Source organism: Macrotis lagotis, chromosome 5 (assembly GCF_037893015.1).
Source record: "Macrotis lagotis isolate mMagLag1 chromosome 5, bilby.v1.9.chrom.fasta, whole genome shotgun sequence".
In the NCBI taxonomy this organism is placed as follows: domain Eukaryota; kingdom Metazoa; phylum Chordata; class Mammalia; order Peramelemorphia; family Peramelidae; genus Macrotis; species Macrotis lagotis.
The window spans coordinates 237,416,658-237,439,530 of record NC_133662.1 but is presented as its reverse complement, the minus strand read 5'-3'; the positions used below and the strand labels follow the sequence as shown (position 1 = coordinate 237,439,530).

The following is a 22,873-nucleotide window of genomic DNA, read 5'->3' as shown; positions in this document are numbered from 1 at the left end:
TTGGGATATAAGCTCACTTTGATGACTTAATGAAAGTTCAGGCCAGCTACATTAAAGTAGACAAGATGGTGGGATACAATTTTTCCCACTTTTGGTTTTGATCTCTTCTAAGTCCATATTTTGAATGTTTTCATCAGCATTACATTGATTATGAGAAACTTTTCTAAGATAATGCTCTGTTTCAATACAGTTTATTGTTGAAAGTTTGAGGCTATTTGATGTCAGTTTATGAAAGGCAGCAAATTTCTATTATATAATTATGACCATCAGGTTGGGTCTTGTTAGGTATTTGGTAAGCATTAAAAAACATTTTTTTTTTTTGCAAATTGTACCGATATTTTGCCCAGTTTCTACTGTTTCTTTGCATAATCTGCATTGACCACTAAATCTAGGTTGCTTAAGGATTCGTCTTCTGGCGTGTCTGGCTACTGAATCGTCATTGGAAAACTGATCGTTTCCATAAACAAATTTTCCTTAGTTATTTGTTCGATGTTCGATGTTTCGGTGTCTGCATAACATTGACTGATCTTGTACCAATGTCTGTCTTGGAGTGCCTTTGGCTCCTACTCCTGCTCTTAGCGATTTCATAGGTTTTCTCTGGAGGTAAACCTCAATAAGAAGGAGGAAGGAAGTATATTTGCTGTCAACTTTTACATCTACTCCATAACAGGAGGTCTGTTTGTTCCAAAAGTATATCTGAAGGTTTCTGACACATTGTTATGTATTCTAAAAACATCTAGCAGTTTTTTCATCTTCCTTAGCAGCCTTGGGGTAATGAGTCCTGTGTTTTCATTAATATTAAATGTTCTTGTTTATATAATAATGATAATAATCATCAGCATCATTATTACTACTGTATAAACCATCATTTCCCTGCTCTGTTGCCGAGCCTTTCTTTGGTCCAAGACAACATTCTAGAATCTAAAACCAGTTTTCTCTTCCCCTGAAAGAAAAAAAAGCAAAACTTCAATTGTATGACTAAAAGACAGGGACAGAGGGAGCCAGCTGTTTTGTTGTTGGCAGCTTCTGTTCTGAACCACACAGAAGATACCTCATGTTCCTCTTCATGACCAGGGACAGTTTGTCAGGGGACAGCAGCAGGTGAATGTGGAAAGGAAGAAAAAGGGTAAGAAGGGAAATGGGAAAGTGAGAAAAGCCAGTGGGAGAGGAGAGAAGAGGCTGCTGAACTTGGATGGGGATGGGAGTGTGAGTGGGCAAAGATGCCCAGCTGCCACTGTGAGAAGGCGTTAATGCCATCAGAAGTAAGTCCTTCCTGTGCTGTGGGAAAGGGAAAATCTGACCTACACAGGAATGTGCTTTAGCTGTGTTGGGCCATCTTCACCGAGCACGAGGCGTCTTCTTTCCTAGACTCAAAGTTCTCTGGCCTCCCCACCTGCCACTCCCAGGCCGTGACTCAGATGTGCTCCTTACCAAAAATGAAAAAAAAGAAAAAGAAAAAGAAAAAAAAGCCCCAAACCCCAAAAACCCTCACTTCCTTTCTCTTCTTCCTCTTCCTCATTCTTTACTTTGCTTTTCTCATTTTTTTCTTTTCCTTCTCTTTCCTTCTCTCATTCCCTTTCCTCTTTCCCTTCTCTTCCTCTTTGTTTCTCCTCCTCTCCCTTTTCCTTCATTTTCTTCCTCCTCCTTCTTCCCCTTCTCTTTCTCCTTCCCCTTTTCCTTTTCCTCCCTCTCCTTCTCATTTCCCTTCTTTCCCTTCTTCTCTTTCTTTCCTTTCCCCTTCTTTTCCTTCTCCTTAGCCTTGTTCTCCTCCTCTTCCTTTCTCTTCCCTTTCTTTCCCTTCTCATCCTTTCCCTTTCTCTTCTTTTCTTTTTCCTCCTCCTCCCCTTCCCCTTCTCTTCCTTCTTTTTCTCCTCCTTCTCCTTTCCCTTCTTTTCCTTCTTCCCCTTTCCCTTTTTCTCCATCTCCTCTTCCTTTCCTTTCCTCTTCTTTTCCTCCTCCTCCTCCTCCTTCTTAGACTTAGCATTAAAGGATCACAGATTTCAAGGTGGAAACATCATCTAATCCAACCCTCAATTTATAGATGGGGTTCAGAGAGCTTCTGTCATTTGCCCAAGGTCACACAGATAAGTGGCAAAGCTGACAATTGACCCCAACCCCTCAACTCCACATCAACTATCTTTCTATTGTATTCCACAGTATTTGGAATTAGAGTCAGGAGCATTGGCTAAGTGAAGCCTCTCTTCTCTTTTGTATCAGTTTCTTTTGCAGAAATTTCCATCTGTGTCTAAAATTCTTCTTAGTATCAGGGTCCTCCCCTACAGCTGAGAGATTGAGGCTCCATCTCATTTGATGGGAGAGAAATATCCTCTCTTGGAGGAGAGAACTTTTATTGTAAATGGGTATAATTCCTGAGCCCCTGGGAACCTGAAAGTTGTTGAAATCGGGCAAGCTGGCCCCTGGGAAGGGAGCCACATCTGTAGAAATGTTTCCTTGTGAGGACAGGGAGAGGGAGGGAAATGGGGAACATGGGATGTTTAAGAGCCAATATATATTTTTTTTTATCAGCAAGATAATTTTTGGCAGAGACATTCAGATTATTGCAAAGCCTTGGAGCCCTGGTGGATAGGATTCAGGTCTCCTGGCATTCTTCACAATTCCCAGAAAGTTCAACATGGTTTGAGTAGTGAGTCAGAGGTCTGTCCTAGCCACAGCATCAAGCCAAGGCCTCGTGGAGTCCAACTGAACCCTTTTATTATCCTACTGGGTTTGGGTTGGCACGGGCATGACTGTGGGAAGGAGAATGGGGTTGGGTGGAGTTGCCCCAAGTGCTGAGTATATCTAGACTACATTTAGGATAGTTACACCCTTCCTATCCCCCCCACCCCACCCCATGCCCCTTTTATGCCCCACAGGCTGATACCATTCCCCCCTTCCCAGTATCTATGTAGGGGTCTGGGTGCATATAACCAAGACTTGCCAGTGATCCAGGAAGGTGCAGAATCCTTGATGCATATGTTTCTGGGACTCTGTCCTCTCTGCTCATGCTGAACCCATAGCTTCATTATAGAATCTTAGGTTCAGGCTCAAACAATGACAGTTCCTAAAGTACTTTCCATCCATTTTATGAATAAGTAAACTGAGGCCTAGAGAGGTTGATTTGCCCCAAATCACATAGTTAGTAATTGACCAGAGTGAGGTTCGAACCCAATGCCTCTAAGTGCTCACAGGTTCAGAGATTTAGACCTGAAGAAAACTTGGAGTGAGGAAACTGAGGAAGGGTGAGGGACAGGTCTGAGGCAGCTCGGTAAGTAGCAGATCTGGGATTCAAACTCAAACAAATTCAATGTTCTTCTCCCTGATTCAACACAATATCTCTCTCTTTAGACCACTTTAAATAAAGAAGTTCTGAAAGGTCCATCTTCCAGCAGGTCCTAATTAGTTTTTAGATCCCAGGCTGGGAGACTTTTTCTTCTTTTCTCCAGTAATTTGGGAAAGTCTCCCTCTGCCTGGATGGCCTGCTTCCCTACGGGGGTGTGGTTGGTACATACTTTCTCAAAGCAAATTCCAAATGGGAGCTAAACATCTGGTGTGTTTTTTTTTTTCATTTACATTGGTTTTGTGTGTTTCTTTTTTTAACTTTTAAGTAATATAATGCTCTTAATTAAAGTCTATCTGGGTCCTCCTCATAATAAGCAGATGGGGCTTCTACAGAGGGATGAAAGCTATCCCTCTTCCAGGAGCTCAAAGTAGTGGGCTACTTGTTAGATCTGGTGGCTGTCCAGACCTCTTAGCTTCAGTTTTTTGCCTTTGTATCCCTAGCATATTTTTATCATTATTGCTTTTGGGATAGCTAGGTGGCGCTGCAGTGGATAGAGCATTAGAGTCAGCAAGATTCATCTTCATGAATTCAAATACTGCCTCAGACACTTACTAGTTGTGTGACCCTGGCTAAGTCACCTAACCCCATTTGTCTTGGTTTTCTCATTTATCAAATGAAGTGAAGAAGGAAATGGCAATCCATAATATCAAATTGGTCTTTAAATGCATAGTATGTAATAAATGTTTATTGATTGATGAGTTAGAAAGTAGCCTGAACAAAACTAGCAGGGCAGGTGGAAGCCCTGTGTGGGCTAGTCTACTCTACACCATTCTCTACATCATTGCTGCAGCACCCTCCTGCCTTACCCAGCTCACATGGACTTGGGATCATAAATTCAGAAATGAAAGGAGCCTCAAAGATTCTCTTGTTCAATCCCCTTCATTTTACAAACTGCCAAATTGAAACGCTGTCATGATTTGGTGCTATATAGAGATTTGTGCAAGAAATGAATCCCGGGAAGTGGTCATATGTATTTGAATTCACACTGTTGAAAGTTATAATTATGGGAAATATGGTCATTTGTTCCAGTCCAATGTAAATATGGAATACAAATTCTAATATGCAACCACTTCATGGTATTATACTCATCAGGAACTGGATATATTTATTTTAGAGTCTACCTAAACCAGGATTTCTTAAACTGGAGACTTTGGATTTGGTTTTCAAAAAAATTAAATTTTCATATAATTCGTTTCCATTGTCATTCTATGTGTTTATATTTAGGCATTTAAAAACCTTCTTTTGAGTTGGAGTCCATAAACTTCTCTAGATGGCTCTAGGGGTCCATGACAAAGAAAAGGATCAAACCTTTCATTTTTACAGCTGTGGGAAATGAAGACCCAGAGAAGGGAAGAGACTTGCCCAAGGTTACATAGTCAACTAATGGCAGAGTTGGTTGGCACTAATCATAGCTGGCATTTATACAGAATTTGAAAGCACTTTATAAATGTAATCTCATTTGATCTTCATAAGGAGACAGGTGCTGTTATTATCCCCATTTCACAGGTGAGAAAAATTCAGGAAGACAGAGGTTAAGTGACTTGCCCATGGTCGCTAAACAAGTATCTAAGGTAGGATTTGAATTCAGGTCTTCCTGACTCCAGGTCCAGCATTCTGTCACTGTGCCACCAAACTGCATATTATCAAGCATAAGGTAGATGCTTAATGAATATTTAACGAATTTAATAATAGTAGCAGTTCCCTATAAGAATGTTGTTCTTTAGTCATTTTCCAGTCACATCCAGCTTTTTTTTTACCTCATTTAGGGTTTTCTTGGCAAAGATATTGAAGTGCTTTACTATTTCTTTCTCCAGTTCATTTTACAGATGAGGAAACTGAGGCAAACAGGGTTAAGTGACCTGCCCAGGGACATGCAAATGGAGTCTGAGACTAGATTTGAACTCAAGAAGATGAATCTTCCCAGCACTCTCTGCACTATGGCTCCTGCTAGCTGCCTCACTGTGAAATGGGAGTTATTACTACCCCACCACCACCATTTTACTGATGCAGAAACTGGGTCAGAAAGGTTGAGTGATTTGCCTTGGGTCATACAACTAATAACAAGGGGTTTCAAAGTGACTTTTGAGCCCAGGTCTTCCTGACTTGGAGTCAGGTATTCTGAATCCTTCCTTGTCTCTCTTGAAATGAGGTATAAAGCTTTTGGGAGTTTTTGTGGGGTTTTTTTTTTTTGACTAGGGCATGAGTTTTTGTCTTTTATATTATGCATCCTAAAACTTGTCCTCGAAATGACATATTAGCAACATGCTTGCATGTGTTCTGAGGACCCATTGTTTTTTCTTTTTTCATTTTTTTAAGGCAATGGGGGGGTAAGTGACTTGCCCAAGGTCATACAGCTAACTATTAAGTATCAGAGGCTGGATTTGATTTCAGGTCCTCCTGACTCCAGGGCCAGTACTCTATGTACCTAGTTACTCCCTTGTTTTTTTTTTCTAGTGTCTTTCTAGATACAAGCCAAATTCTGATATTCCCAGGGGGAACCTTAAGTAAGAGTACAAGTCAAAGAGAGATTTGTCTGAGAAGTTCTGAAGATTGGACCTAGTTTGTAGGAACTCAAAGCTTTGGTTCTAGTCCCTAGTTAGACAGTGTATTAGGTGGGGCAGAGCAAGGTTAGGATGAGGGTTTTGAGGGTCCATCTAAACATTCGGAGCCACAGGATCATACAGGAAAGTATCTCTCTCCCTTCCCCACAGTGATTCATATAAAGACCCCAAGGGACTGGTAACAACTGCAGCTCCTGGCTGCTGATGGGTAGTGTGGGGAGGTGACTCAAATCTGACTCAATGTAGAAGCTTGTGAGAAAGAAAAAGGGAAAGCTGGAAGGGAGAGCTTGTTTCCTGGAGGAGACTGACAATGGTGACTCTTGGCTGGTGTGAAGAGCAAGGCTTCTGGGCAGTCTCTTTGACCCTCTGGGAAATAAACTGGGTAAATTCCAATGGGGTCAGGGCCCTGGATGGGTGGCTGGGCTTGGCCAGGGGAGGAGGTGGAGCTGGGGTGGGGGGGAGAGAGTTTCTGCTGATTGGTGACATTCCTAGAATTGATAACATTCCTCCTGATGTCATTAGGGGATGGGTTGGGGTAGAGCAGAGAGCTGTGGACCTAGAAGCGGAAGCCAGAGATGAATTATTAGCCTTATGGGCTAGAGTCAGAACCCTGAATAACCTCCCATTTAGCTGAATTTTTAAAAAAAATCTTTTTAGACACATCCCACATCTTCTGCTAAGGTTTGCTACCCTCCTACAAGCTAAGCTAGGTCATCCCCTTCCTGGCCCGGGCTACCCATGGAGCATTGGGTGTCTTCTTAATCCCTTTGTCCTGTGGGGGTCTCCTAGGCTTCTCCACTACTCTTCAAACCATAATTCTCTGTTAACCTCTCTTCAACTGAGTTTTGACTTCACAAAAAAATTTCAGAAGGGCCTCTGATTCACAACTGTTATCCTTCTCTCAGATAATAAAATACTATAGAGGATTGATCTGAACAACTCTGCCTTCCCAGGGATGTCAGATGTCATAGAAAAGGGGATTGAGAGGTGAGGAACAAGGACTCCCCTGTTCCTCTCTTCTGAGCAGCAATTTCCTCCTCCTCCTGACTGGTTTCTGACGCGTTCTATCCAATGACTTGTTTTGAGCCATGGGACCAGTCAGTTCATAGGTAGAGGACCTCAGTCCTGCAATCAGAAAACAACTCAACATGATTTATGTCAACGTAGAAATCTGTCCTAGGAGTTTTGCTGTTGTGGTTGGGGCGGGGGGGGGGGGGGGAGGAAAAGGAATTTGTATGAGAAGTTCTCAAAGTTAAACTCCGTTTATAGACATTTAAAGCTTTGCTTCTAGAGCATGGGCAATACAGCTATATGACCTGTGAACTCCAGATGCTTAATGGGGTTTTTTGGTGGTGGTTTGGGGTGTGTGTGTGTGTGTGTGTGTGTGTGTGTGTGTGTGTGTGTCCCTGTGTTCCTCTGTATACTTTGGTATTTTGGTGAAACTTAATGGATATTTTTTCAGAATTATGTTTGTAAAACCATAAAATAAAATACATTAAATTAAGGAAAACCAATTATACTGACAGTTAAAATATATTTTAAAAGTTCACAGACCCCAAGTAAAGAACCCTTGTGACTTAAGGCAAGATTGAGGAGTATATAGAGAGCCAGTTTTAGGCTTAGGGAGACTTGGGTATGACCTGGCTAAATTATTTAAGCCTCAGTGTTCTGGATAATCACAAGGCCATGGAGCTAAGCAATTGCTTAAGGTCTCCCAGATAAGTAGCTATTAAGTGTCTGAGGTCACATTTGAACTCATTTCCTCCTGACTCCAGGACCAGTACTCTACCCACCTTGCCACTTAGCTAGCCTGATAATTTTCTTTTTTAAAAAACAATTTTTTGGGGGGCAGCTAGGTGGCGCAGTGGATAGAGCATCGGCCCTGGAGTCAGGAGGACCTGAGTTCAAATCCAACCTCAGACGCTTAATAATTGCCTAGCTGTGTCATCTTGGGCAAGTCACTTAACCCCATTGCCTTGTAAAAACAAACAAAAAATGATTTTTTATTGCCAATTACATGTATAAACCATTTTAATATTAATATTTTAAAGTTTTAATTTCCAAATTTTATACTTCTCTCATTCCCCTATATGGTAAGGAATCTTATATAGGTCATACATGTGCAATCATGTAAAACATTTTTAATTTTAGATAGTTTGTGGAAGAAATGTAAAGAAGGAAGGAGGGAAAAAGGGAAAGAGGGCCTGAGTAACATTTCTAGGACTATAAAGGATAAGAGGTAACTTATTTGCATCCATGGAAACAATATCCACACTGAAGTTACTTAAAATGATGTGGACTCTCCCCTCTGACCAAGTTACCATACATGTCCATAATGATAGTAGAGTAAATTCACTAAAAATGGGTTTGCATAGTAAGGAGAGGACTATTTGGGTTTATAATGCCCAAATTTTTGACCCACAAAGTGAATAATTCATGTGTAGAGAGTTGGCTATATTTAGTATTCCCATCATCATCCTGTCACAAATATTACATGCTAGGTACTGGGGGGGGTGAGGGCGGGGAGTTGCAAAGATTAAAAAAAAAAGGAAATAATCTTTCCCCTCAAGGAGCTTACATTCATTCTGTCTCTTCTTCCTAGCAGAAACAATAGAGCAAGATTGAAATCTTTTCATCAAAAACATCTTTAGTTCCTATGATCCTATCTTGTTTTCCCTCCCATTCATGCTTTTGAAATAAGATGAAGCAAGGAAAGGACTAGTCCTTTCCTCTGTTTCCCAGAAGGGAAAACTGAGATTCACAGAGTACGTATGCAAGGTCAAGGAGGAGCCTTGATTTCTCCATTTAAACTCTGCTGCTAGCACTTGTATGAGCTCTCCAGAAGGGGCAGACCATTGAACTAACTGCCTACCCTTGACTGATCTTTACCACTGGCCCCTTCTCCTTCCCTTTCCCCCCCTCAGATGGACGTGTAGAAACTAGAATGGATGGATGGATGTCGAATTTACTTCTTGAGACAGGGACTGCTTTTGGCTTTGGCTTTATAACTCTAGCACCTTAATATGGAACTTAAAAAATGTCAATTGGAGAAAAAAAAATCCCAGTTGAATGCTGTTTAATTACAATGACCAAGCTTGGTCGAAGAGAAGAGAAGAGAAAATGTGTCCGCCCTCCATTCTTTATGTGTGAAGGGGTGGGGGCGGGAAAAGCAGTATGGGTATGGAATATTATGTGGCCTGGATTGACAGTCAGATGTAGGTGCTGGGTTGTTTAAGTTTTGCTGAACAGCTTCCCCTTCATATTTTCCTCTTAGTTACAAAGACTGGCACCCTGGATAGGAGATGGAAAGGGATATTTTTGAAAATGGGAGTGATATAAAAACTAGGGACAACAATTAGAAAATGTAACTCCAATTTTTATAATATAATGATAATTTTAGATGCTGATTGGATTGAGATTATTCGACTGATTCACTGGGTCAGGGGATTCAGCTACATTGGATGGATATGTTTTAGGTGATGAAGGCAGGCTAAGATGAAATTAGTCAAATCCCTACCTTCATGCAGTTTATAGTCTGGGGATGAGGTTCTTAGCCAGGGCTGGATTTTAGGGGGGCCATGTTTTCAATGGTTTGGTCATTGGATCCTTTCTTTTGTAATGCAGCATATTTTTTTTTTTATAACATTAATCTGAGAAGGGGATCATACATTTTACCAAACTCTGCCAAAGGGGTCTTATTGCTATAAAAGGAACATCCAGGAGGGAAGTTCTCCCTCCAGTCCCCCCCAAATCTAGCATTTATATTGTGCTTCAGGGTTTGTAAAATATTTTGCAGACATCAACCTCTTTTTCTTTCCTCATCTGTCCCATTCCTGTTCTGCTCCATACTCTGGCATCTGCTGCCATTTCCTCTCTGTGTGTTGTCTTCCCTCAGTTGGAATACAAGCTACTCAAAGGCTGGCTCTATCTTATTTACTTGTATTTGTATTCCCTGTACTTAGTTCAGTAACTAGAACATTCTAAGGAGTTCATAAATTTCCTTCCTTTTCCTTCCTTCCTTCCTTCCTTCCTTCCTTCCTTCCTCCCTCCCTCCCTTCCTTCCTTCCTTCCTTCAACATAGAGAAGTAAACAAAGAACTGGCCTCACACCCAGAAAGAATTGGATTCAGTCCTTGCCTCTGTCACATCTTGTCTGTGGGACCTTGGGAAAGTCATTTACCCACTTGGTGATCAAGGCAGCTCTCCCAGACTGTAAGATGGAGAACAGGGAGAACTCCCTTACTGGATATTCCCTTTATAGCAATAAAAATCATGGATCTGGTAAAAAAAAAATCTTGTTGAGGTAGAAAATAAACTTTTCTAGATTTTCAGTTTTTTCTAGATCATTGATTGGTGAGAAGTAGCTGAGGATGGGTGGTGAGTTCACTGGTGACCTGGTGTTTGTCACTGGGGATTCTGCCCACATTCCCTGCTTTAGGAAGAGTTCAGCTTATGTTGACAGATCTCCAAGGATTCCCAAGCTACCATCTTGGTACCAACTTGGTTAGTTGATTCTTCTCAGGCCCTAGCATCTCCTGCTTCCTCAGACCAATCTGCCATCTTCCAACCTGTCTGGAGAGCCCTCAAAGGCAGCAAGAAAAATGAGGGACTTTCAGGGGCAGCTGTGTTTTATTAACTCAGTCATAATGCCCCTAAAAATCCTTATTGTTCTTGCAATGTTCATCTGGCATCTCCATGGAGAAAAGGCTGCAGAGAAGGGATTCCTGGGATTTCCTCAAAATGGAAAGAGAGCTCTGAGATTCAACAGTCCATCACCCAGAATAAAACCCATCTATTTTAAAAATAGGTAATCTGTGATTTGATCATAGAGCATCCTCTAGGAGCGGAACAGCCATCCTCAAGAGAACCAGAATGGGCTGCGTCCTGTGGAAGAAGCTTCAGAGTAAGTGTTTATACTGAAAGATAATGAAGACACCATAACCACACATAGCTGGTTATAGAGGGAATACATCCAGTTAGTTGGTTTTGGTAATTAAAGGGAATAGATACTACCGCAAGGGATTCCTCATGGACCATTTTGAACATTTTCATGAGAGAGGAGTGGGGTATGATGGGTTTGGTGGGAAGAGCATTGATTTTATAATTAGAGGGCTTGGGTTCAAATTCTGACACTTTATTACCTATCTGAACTTGGAAAAATTACTTGTTTATTCTTCTGGGCCTCAGTTTCCTCAAGGGAGTCATACCAGGTAGACCCTGAGATCCCTTCAGATCCATGATCATCCATTTCTATGAAAGGTGAACTTTTCCAGAGAGGCCACAGAAATTCTGCATTGTTGATGATTACCTTATCTGTAAAATTAGGGACTGAATACAATGGAATGAGAAAGGGGATTTTGAATCAGACCCATCAAGTCCCAGTCCCAGCTCTGATACTCCTACTCATGGAACTCCAGGCAAATCATTTTACCTCTCCATTTTTCCATTTGTCCATCAATAATATGAAAGATTACTTAAGATCAGTAGTTCTCAATTTTTTTGAGAATATATTTGGAAATGAAAGTGATATAAAAACCAGGGACAACAATTATAAAACATAACACCAGTCTTTATTAATAATATAATGATAATTTTAATGTAATTGTAATTTTAGATGCTGATTGGATTGGCATTATTCAACTGATTCCCTGGGTCAGGGGATTCAACTCGATTTGAAGGATATGTTTTAAGTGATGAAGGCAGAGTATTGTGCTGGGAGTACTGATGGCTAAAATGAAATTAGCCAAATCCCTACTTCATGCAGTTTACAGTCTGCTTAATGTTATTATGAAACGAATTCTGACCTCCTGGATGTATTTTAGATCTCCTCAGACAGTTTTGGGTAGTAGTGTCCAACCCAAATAGAAACAGATCCCTTTGAGTTACATATTAACTTAGAAAACCGCAGAGCAGCATTATGTTGCATTATATTCTTATTTATTTTGTTAAATATTTGCCAACTACATTTTAATTTGATTCTGCCTCTATTCTGGCTGTGTGTTTGACATCTCATTTGACAACTAGGGAGATCCCCAGTGGTCCTGAAACCACACTGGATTGGAGAATCTCTAAGATTCCTTTTAGTTCTAAATTCCGTGGTCCCATAAATTCTGTGATTATGAGAATTTCCTGGGCTTGTTTTATGGAAACTGTCTATCTCTGCCATCCTTGTCTGTTGTTGGGATAAATCAGATTTCTATGCTATTTACTGAAGTTTCTCTGATTTTATTTTTTTCTTTTCTGATGAGAAGATATTTAATATTTCTTACAAAGTTCTCAGTTATAAATGACCACTATTTTTTTTTTGTGCTAGAGGCACATAACTCAGTTGAATTGGTCTAAGGATCTCTGGAAGATAGTCAAAATACAATTTTTTTAAACCCAGACAGGGAACTTCCAATAACAGGTAACTTCCAGTGTGGAAATGCCCTCCACCAATGGAGATCAGTAGCTCATCTGTAATTTCACAGATCAAAGACTTTTAGCTGGAAGTGAAATTAAAAGTCATTTACCCTATTATGGTAATATTTTTCATGACTACATATTTTTAACCTATATCAAATAACTTGCTTTTTCAATGAGAAAAAGTGGGGTAGGATGAAAGGAGAGAATTTGGAACTCAAGGTTTTGGAAGCAAATGTTGAGACTTGTTTTTGCATGTAATTGAGGAGAAAATAAAATTAAAATTAAAAAAGAAAAAGAAAATAAAAAGGTAGGACATATAATACCAAAGAAAAGTTAAAAGTCACCAAGCCTTGCTACCTCATTTTACAATTGAGGAAACTAAAGGTCAGAGATACATCATACAGATGGTAAGTAGCAGAGGCAGAATTCCAAAACCAGATGCAATGATGTTAAATCTAGCACTCTTCCTTAGAAAGATCCCTGAGAAATTGAGACTCCTATGGTCTCACAGCAAATGTATCAGAGATAAGACTTGAATCAGGTCTTCCTGTCTCCAAAATCAGCTACCTCTTCTCTGTGCTTCTTTTAAAATTCAATAAAAGCTAAATTTTTAAAATGTAAAAGAAAAAATTCAATAAAAGGGAAGAAAAAGAAATTTCCATGATAACAAATTATATTTTATTTAAAAGGAATAGCTAGTTGTAGATGACAGATTTGTAGTTTCATGCACAATCCTATTTTTTATCATACTATATCATAGAAATGCTTTTTTATTCCATAAATTAAAAAAATAAATTAAAACTACAATAAATTCAACTAATAGGAACCACACCTTTCCCTCTAAAAAAAAATAGAAAAGAAAGAAAAAATACTCACTCCAAAACTCCAAAACCTTAAGCCAGAAATCACCATTTCCAACTTATGGGAATGAGGGAAAAAAAACCTTGCCCAGCAAGGCAGGACATTTCCCACAGGCACAGAGAATCAGGACTTGGTTGGTCTTAAATGGCAACAAAGAAATTCATCCACCAGGTATTCAGGGATATTGTTTCATCTTGTTTAATGTTCCAAGGCACCAGTTCTTATTCTTTCATCATCTGGAAAAAATGACTATGTCCTCTGTAGGTTCACCCATTGTCGACCTCTACCTCCCTGAAATCTCCTGCAATCAGAAGACCATTTTTTTTTTGCTCTCACATAGTGGGTCTTCAAGAAGCCAGGATTACTCAGCAGACTCTATCTACCACCTTCTCTGGGCACAGATTTCCAAAGAGAAATATGAACTCGTCTGGTATTTGTGCATCTATTTATATGGATGGAGCAGGACAGGGAGCAGGTTCTAAGGGGTCCTGAGACCCAATTGTCAAAAATGTTCAATGTCATTTATAACTTGGAAATCAGCAAATGCTACCAATCAGAACTTAATTACCTAGATTTAACAAAGGGATGGGTAAAATGTTATTAATGCACATTATTCTTAAAAAAAATCTAGCATTTGTATATTTTCTTCCCACAGGAAGCTGGTTGTTAAGTATTTACCAACCCACTCCAAGGTGGGAAACTCACTGGTGGTGGTGGTGGTATTGGCTCACTTTGTAAAAGTAAATAATGAAGGCATACAAAATTGTGCCAACACCCAGGATGTGGCGTAGGTTTTAATTAGATTCTCCTCCTTTTCTCTCTTTCTCTCTCTCTCTCTGCATCTTTTCTTTACCCACCCTCCCCCTTTCTTCATCCTCACTTTCTTTTTGCCCTTCCCCCTTTCTCCCTTCCTCTTTGCCCTCCATTTCTTCTCCCTCCTTTTTGCGCTTCTATTTTACACCCTTCCCTTTTTTTAGCCTTCCCCTTCACTTTCCCTCTCTTGACTTCCTCCTCCCCCATCAAATATCCCTTCCTTTCTTCATCTTCCCCTCCCTTTGTCTTCCTCTCTTCCCCCCTCTCCCTTTACCTTTCTCCTCTCTTTGCCTTCCTCATTCCCCCTTCCCTTTTCCCTTCTTCTCATCAATTTCCTTTGCCCCTCTCTTTATCTTCTCTTCCCCATTTTCCCTCCCTTTGCCCCTTCATCACCTCTCTTTGCATCTCTTTGTCTCTTTCTGCCTTTCAATCTCCTTTTTTGCTCCTTTTTCTGTTTCCATTTGCCCCTTTCTCTCTCTGCCTCTCATGATCATTTATCCATTCTTTTCTCACTTTGCATTCCTTGTCTTGTTTTCACTCAACACTAGCCTCTTCACCCATTCTTCCTTTTCTCTCAAGTGTCCTTTTCTCAGCCACCCTTTCCTGTGCCCATCTATAAGGTGACACAGCATACACAATTAGTTGTTAAAAGCAAAATATAAAAATAAATGGATGTTGATGAAGTATAGCAGAAAAATGTTGACTGAGTCAGAAGTCTCAGGTTCAAATCCCCTCTCTGTCATTCTACTGATCTGCATAACCTTGGGAAGTCACTGACTGCCCTTGGGCCTCAATTTCCCCATCCATAAAAGTGAAAAGTTTGGACTAGGTGATCTGTTGAGACCCTTTCCAGCTTAACACTAAGATTTCTTGACCTTGGCAAGGCAGTTAAATTCTCTGGAGCTCATTTTCTTCTGAAAAAACACAGGGATTGAAAATCGTAACTTCTAGGATCCCTTTCAGCCAGTGGTGTGCTGATAAGTGTTTATAGGTATATGGAAATGATTTTTAAATTTTTTTGGGAGGGGTGTTTAGTTCAGAATTTAGTTTAGTTCAGAATGACTGGGGCAGGGAGGGAGAGGGGGAATATTTGTATGCAGAATATACTTGATCTGTATTATTAACAATTTTTGCATTGCTGCTTAAGTGAAGACAATCAACAAAACAATCAATTAAACCCTTATTAGTAGGATTCACCCATTTCTGAGGTATCTGCGTTCATGTTGAAGATTTAACATCCAATTCTCACAAGTGGCTTTGAGCTGACTCTTTCTTCCTCTTTCTCTAGGATCCTAAGGTCCATAAATCAGTTATTATTTGATGCCACATTGGGCCATGCTCTGGATTTGGACACCTGGATGAATGAGGCTTATCCAAAGTTTTCCTTTGCCCCTGAGGACATTTAATCAATAACTTCATCTACGACCTAGTGTAGATAACACAGGTGACACATCTCTTTGACATATGGAGACGATACCATAAATAGCAGACCTGTCTTTGGAGACATGATGGACATTATGTGCCAGTTTTCAGACTCCAGGGCTGCCCTATCCTTTGGAAGCCAGGATCCTCCCTCACCCAATGAGACCTTCCCTTCTTCCTCTTCTCTGATCAGGAAGACTGTCAGGAGTCATGTACCCTGGCCCAGCTAGGAGCTGCCGACCAGGCTTCAAGCCAGCACAGTGAGTAAACCAATGCATTGTCCCCTCCAGGAAGCGTCTGGCCCAAGCAGGGTGTGTGTGTGTGTGAGGAGGGAAAGAGGAGGACAGAGTGAAGGAGGGTGGTGCTGGCGGGGGGCATTTCCCTGCTAGGCCCTGGCTACTCTGCAGATTGGGGAGATAAACCAGTCTTGGGGTGGAAGACCATAGTTCCCCATATGATTTTGTGGCTGCTCTCCAGGCTCACAGGCTCCTGTGGGGAGGGCCCAATAGCTCAGATTCAGTCCCTCTTTGGTTTGGCATCATGCCTTCCCACCTCACCCTGGCCTGCCTGCTCCACCCCTGAACACCAGAGGCCAACCCTTGCAGATTGATTCTTTTTCTTAGCTTGAATTAGAAAAAAATTCTGAACTAAACACCCCCCCCAAAAAATTTAAAAATCATTTCCATATACACAGATTTTTTTTTTGTAAAAATAGTATTGTATATGAAATGTGAATTTCCATTTTGTACCACTTACTTTTTAAAAATTTTTTATTTTTTTTACTACTTGTTAGGCTGAAAGCTACAACAGGTCCTTCCCCACTAGGAGACCAAAATGTAACAGGGTTACTGGGAGATTGGTAGCAGAGAGGAAGGCAAAGGGTCTGAGGTGGCAAAGGGTGGCAGATAGGGTGGCAGCCTAACAAGTAGTAAAAAAGACTTTATTTTCAAAACTGTCCTGCTTGTCTATGCTTACTTCTTTTCCATGCATTTTTTTTAAAAAAATTACAATAGTCCTCTTACGTTTTCCAGTACTATTGCTAACCTTTTAACCCTCCATTTTCCTCTTCTTCTGATAAAAATTGAAAGGGGGAAAAAAAGACCCCTGTAAGAAATAAAGGCACTCAAACAAAAAAAAAAAATGGCAGGCACATCCACAAATGTATGTCTCTGCACCTTATAGCATCACCTCTCTATCAACAGCTGGGTAACATTTTTCATCACAGGTCTGGAGATATGATTGGTCATTTTTCAGATTGACTTTTCAGACCTTTTTTCTTTTCCCTTGATGTCCTCTGCCAGCTAAAACCTGCCCCACTCATCTCTCTGGAACCATTTACAAAGTCAGGCCTGAAATGAGACCAATTAAACCAGCTTTCTAGAAAATGTATAGCCTTTTTTGATCTCCTTCTAACCATGATCTAATATGTTTCCCCTTCTCTGTTGAGGAGCCAGGTAGGGAAAACCTGCAGGTCAATCCTGTCAGAACTTCCTTGTACTGGGACAGGTAGGTGGTGCAATGGATAGAGCACCAGCCCAAGTCCGGACCCAAGTTCCAACCTCGTCTCAATTTGTTAGCTGTTGTGACCCTGGGCAAGTCACTTAACTCAGAACTCTAACTATCTGAACTAGGGATGACTAATATCTTTCACTCAAGATCTGGGAACTTAGACCTAGATCAGATTAAGACCTAGAAAGGACCTTGGAAGTCCTGGGTCCTGATGTCCTTGCCCTAGTTTTATAGATGAATAAACAGAAGGCCAGGTTGATTAAGTAATTTGTTCATGGATAAAAGAACATTGATCAAGGGCTGGAAGGGATTTTAAGGTCAATTAATCCAACCTCCTCACTTCATAGACAAGGCCACTGAGGCCCAGGGAAGACAAGCAAGTTTCAGAGTCAACAATATTTCCACTGTACCATACTGTCAATAAAAATTTTATTTAAAATAAATAACAAACTTATAAAAAGGAAAAATGATAATTCAATGGCAATTTGGGGTTTCCAAAGCATTTTACTTACAATTACCTATGAGACAGGTAATACATACATTATTATTATGCCTTGTCACACTTGGTAAGTCGCAAAGCTAGGATTTTAACTCCAATCTCCATTCCTATTTTTCACTGCATCATGTAAAGGTTTAGATGTCAAAGCTGAAGGCATTACCCAGACAGGAGCTTTTTCTCCCTCTCATGCTTCTTCCTTTTTTTCCCCTGGAAGCTGTCGGGATTTGTTCAGGGTCATACTGCTGGTAAGTGTCTTGAGGTCAAATTTGAACTTGGGTCCTTAGGACTCCTGGGCTAGGTGCTCTATCCACTGTGCCACCTACCTGCCCCTTCCTTCTTTCTGAAGCCTGAATGGGTAATGACTTGTTCTTTCCTCTCAGCCATTTCACCATCCAATATCCATCCCCTGTCTGCCACCCTTTACCACCTCAGACCCTTTGCCTTCTTCTCTGTTACCAGTCTCCCAGTAACCCTGTTGCATTTTGGTCTTCTGGGGGAAGGACCTGTTGTAGCTTCAGCCCAACAAGTGGAGACACAGTCCTCATTGAAGCATTCCCTAGACAAAGGCCAGTGAAATCAAGATGGGACAAAAGTGTTTCTCTTCACTTGCCAGTTTTCTTCTGGGGATCAGACAGAGTTGAGGAAAGCCTGTAGGCTATTTGGTTTGGCTGGACTAGAGGGTGGAATTGGCCTTATCTCTGTGTTCTGTTTCTTCTATCTAATCAATGAAAGTAGACCTTATGTCATGGAGTCAAACCAGTCTCAAGCTCCAAATGGGATTGAATTTCAACATTTGTGTAGGAGACTGAACCAAATAATTTCTCTGGTTCCATCAAATAATGTTGTGGATGCAAAGACAGGGAAGAAACATTGTACCTTCTGAAGTAGGGGAGATGGAGAAGGGGTTGTAAGAATTCTGGCAAAGATTTTGTGGGTAGAAATGGCATGAAAGGAAAGGTTCTGTCAATGTATATCCTAAGGATCATGGGACCATCCATCTGACTGAAACCTTCAATTAGAGGGGAAGGTCTGAGAGCTAGGACTGCCCTCATTTATTTTGTGTTTTCCTCAATGCTTAACACTATTCTTTGCACACAGTAAAAGCCTAATAAATGCCTCATTCATTGTTGTTGACAAATTTGGCCCATGAAAGAACTGAGAACATACAACATGTTGCCAACATTATAAAAGTCAGTGGAGACTGGGGGGGGGTAGGAGGGAGAGTCTGGGTGTGGAATATTTTAAATATTGACAAACTTGGTTTGTATGTTGACTGGTTTTGATGATCTTTTTATCTCTTTTGATGTTTTTTAAATAATGTTTTTTTTCAATCAGTGAATAGTTTCTCTTGCAACCACTCTCTGCCTCCTTTTATCTTTTAAACCTTGTTGCTAGAGAAGGCTTTCTGGGGAGGCAAGAAGAGAGATGAATATTTGGAAATGAAAGCAAAGTAACAATAAAAGTTAAATGAAAAAGGGGTTCCCCTCCTTCAAGGTTTCCAAGTACAAATAATAGATATTTGTGACTGGTTAAAGGATTCAGGACTCCTATCAAATCTGGTGATCAATGATAAGTTTGAAGGATTGATGGTGAAGTGAGTGCTCCCTTGAAGGGAGCTGGAAAATTGGTCTTAAAAACTGGTCTTAAAAAAACAATGTAGGGGTGGCTAGATGGTGCAGTGGACAGAGCACTGGCCTGGAGTCAGGAGTACCTGAGTTCAAATCCATTCTCAGACACTTAATAATTACCTAGCTGTGTGGCCTTGGACAAGTCACTTAACCCCATTGCCTTGCAACAACCTTAAAAAAAAAAAGACCAATATGGGTTCTAATAAGAGAATTCAGGGAATCATGGGGAAATGATGTAAAAAAGTTTCAACAAAGCATTTAAAACAAAGAAGTGTATATATAGTGGGGGGAACTCACCTCCTGAATTGGCTTGGCATCTGGCAAATTTAATCATAAAATCTCAAAGTTGGAAGGGACCTTATAAGTCATCTAATTTGTGAATTCTCCACTTGGGTTCCATGAATTTTTTTAATAAATTATTTTATAGCTTTTTTTCATGTAGTTTCCTTTGGAATCTTGTGTGTTTTGTTTAATGCATTTAAAAATGTTATTCTGAGAAGTGCTTCTCAGGCTTTACCCCAGGACACAAGGACCCAGGACACAAGAAAGCTCGATCTAGAACTCTTGGTTTCATCCAACCCATATCAAAGCAGGGACACCATTATATATCCTTGATAGGCCCTGCAGCTGCTACTTGGAAGGCCAATGGTTGACCTTTGGGCCAAGATCTGTGTTCAAGTATCACCTCAGAAACAAACTGAAGATGGGCAAAGTCCTTCTTTTGGAGACACCTGTTGACCTGTATCGGTGGAGGGAGTTTCCTCATCTGGGAAGTCCCTGTGTCACTGACCTGTCTCTGATGTCAGCGAAATTGCAGACCCCATCCCTGATGTTTTTTCCCTATTCGTATCAAACCCCAAGCCTGCAATATTGCTCTTAGATGAGCCCAGAAAGATAAGTCTACACTCTTATTTCATTGGGCAGCCCTTCTTATGGGTAAAGGCAGATATTATCTCTCTTTTTCATCTTTCTCTTAATACCTAATAATTGGTATAAGCTTCAGCTCTACCCCATCTCCCTTCAGCACCCTGGTGTTGGTCCAACCCATTCACATGCTAAAATGTAGTTCCCCCAAAATGTTCATGTGGCATCCTAATTAAGGTGTGGTATCCCCATTCACCCTGCTGGAGGATCTACCCCTGACCATTCAAGGAATGGAATGTAGATCTGGGAGCATGTAAGGAAAAAAAAAAGATTAAATATTCTCATTTAAATATTTAATTTAAATTTAAATATTCTCATTTTACAGATGATGAAATTGAGGCCTAGAAAGATGAAGTGATTTATCCAAGGTCACACAGCTAGAAAGTGGATCATGGAGTCGTGAAAGGACTTTAGAGGTCATCTAGTCTAAGCCCCTTCATTTTACAAATCAGGAAGAAATCTGAGAAGGTACCTTCCTTCCTACCTTTGCAGAGGTGAGGGATTATGGGTCTTTACCTGGCATCAGCTCCATCCTTATGCCTCCCTCTCAACTCTTTAAGATACTCAGACACCATCTGCAAGATCTTAGATCTCCCAATAAGCTAGTGTCCTCCCTCCCAAACTCCCTTGAATTTAACTTCCTTATGTATTTATTTGCTTTAATTTGTATACACATACACACCTTTCTATATCTATGTATTTGTGGTTCCCTTCTCGAGCATCGGAATGTAAGCTTCTTGAGGGCAGGAATTGTTTCAGTCTTTGTACTTCTAGCAGCAGAGCACAGTATCTGGAGCTGACTCTCTATGACCCCATTTGGGATTTCCTGGGAAAATTACATGCTTAATAAATGAATACATGTTGATTGATTGACTTCTGAATGAGGAACACTGACTATAATTTAGTTGTATGATATAATATAGCCAAAATTGATTTTCTTGATCTTTTTTTTTAAATCCTTTTCGATAAAGGATGTTTCTTTGGGAGAGAGAAGGGGAAGGTTATACTTGAAGTTGTTTAAAAAGTTATGAATAGGGGTGGCTAGGTGGTGCAATGGATAGAGCACTGGCCCTGGAGTCAGGAGTACCTGGATTCAAATCTGGCCTCAGACACTTAATAATTACCTAGCTGTGTGGCCTTGGGCAAGCCACAACCCCATTTGCCTTGCAAAAACTAAAAAAAAAAAATGTTATGAATAAAACTAAGAACATAACTAAGACATGTGAGTCCCTTAATTTACTGAGTCAACTCTTCCAGAGCATATTCTATTGCCCGCAGAAGGTTGAGGAAATGGTGTTAAGGTGAGCAAAGACATTGACTATATTGTATTGAGAGCATCCTCAAATTTTTTTTCAAATAAAATGAATAAAAAAATGTATTGATAAAAAATTAAGGGGCAGCTAGTTGGCACAATAGATAGAGCACTGATCCTGGAGTCAGAAGGTCCTGGGTTCAAATCCAGATTCAGATACTTAATGATTACCTACCTGTGTGACCTTGGGCAAATCACTTGCCTTAAAAAATTTTTTCAAAAAACTAACTGAACTTTTTTTTAATTAACTGAGATATGAGAATGAAATCCTTGGATAAATTTGAAAAAGTCATCTCATGTCAAGAGGTTAGCTCGCTCCTTCTGGGTAGCTCTGATAGGATTATTGTGAGGGGAAAGAAGATATGAGGAATGCTTAGGGATAGCTGAGTTTGGGGAGCCTCCAGCCTCAGTGGTGCCCTTGTTTCTAGGCAAGGCTCCTTGTGACTGGGGCTCCTTGGCTGCCAAGTGGCTGAGTAATGTGGCCCCAGCTCGTCGGCCTTGGATTGGAGAGGCTGTTTTATTTGCGTCTTGATGAGCTAAATGACCTGCACTTTGTAATCTAAGGAGGGTTCATTCTCTGCTACCCCAAGTGTAGCCTAATGCCCTTCCTAGGAGCAACAGGCTGGGCATAGGACAGGCACCAGGAGGAACTCTGGCATTCCAAGCACATCTCTGTCCTCGTCAGGGTGTCTGACTGCTGGCAGGTATGAGGAAACTTGGAGGAGCCAACATGAAACAAAATACATCTCAGGGGCATAGTGCTCAGTCACATTTTTAATGAGATTGGCATGGACTCATGCCAAGGCCCGGTTAGTGACCACCCAATTTGAGGCCTCCTCCATAGCTATAAACCATGACAACTGTCTGAGACCCTCTCCAACTCCCCAAGCTAGGGATATGGTCAATATTTGACTCTTCCCCAGGTTCACTAAAGAGATTCACTGAACTCTAGGTGACTATACAATAGGATCAGGGATCAAGAAACTGTTATCTATCAACCCTGGCTGTACCACTGACCAACTATGGCCCATTAGTCAAGCCCTTTCAATGTTCTTCCACTGTAAGAGGAAGGGACTGAAATGGTGTCACACAGAGTCAGATGATCTGAACACAACAACAGCGGCTTCAAGTCCCCTTCCATTCCTAATGGTCAGTGATTGCTCTGTGATGACTCAGGTAGAAGAAACACTTTTATTGGTGGACACTGGCCCTGCCACCTCCACTGACCTATGTCTTACCTGAGTATTAGCTGCCTGTGTGATTTTGGGTTAAACCAATGAACCTCTCGTATGTAAAAGGAAAGTTTGGGACTAGATGGGCCCTAGGGAATTTTTCAATTCCAAATCCCATTGGGCACCTGTGGGGATTCAGGATGCTCAGCTTCACCCAATCTGACCACCCAGTTGGGGATGGAGGAGGGAAGAAGAGAATGGGATGGGCAGGAAGAAAAGAGGAGAGAGACACAAAGACAGATAAAGGTGGGGAGGAGAAAGACAGACGGAGATGGAGAGACAGAGAACCAGAGAGGAAGGGGGAGAGACAAATAGGGGGGAGACAAAAATAGAGACAGACATAGGCAGAGAGGAAAAAGACAGAGACA

The 22,873-nt window shown here is 40.9% G+C and overlaps 1 long non-coding RNA gene across 4 annotated transcripts in view; it reads left to right on the top strand.

Moving 5' to 3' along the window:
* The window catches only part of LOC141488696 (uncharacterized), a 56,419-nt gene that overhangs the window by 16,431 nt on the left and 17,115 nt on the right, over positions 1–22,873 (top strand). For 2 of the 4 annotated variants that reach the window (XR_012468761.1, XR_012468760.1), the window contains exons 1-2: positions 7,147–10,803; positions 15,268–15,661. This is a non-coding gene — a long non-coding RNA (uncharacterized LOC141488696). Of the gene's footprint in view, positions 1–7,146; positions 10,804–15,267; positions 20,925–22,873 lie in introns of those variants that run through there. The other 2 variants (XR_012468759.1, XR_012468758.1) reach the window with 2 other exon arrangements.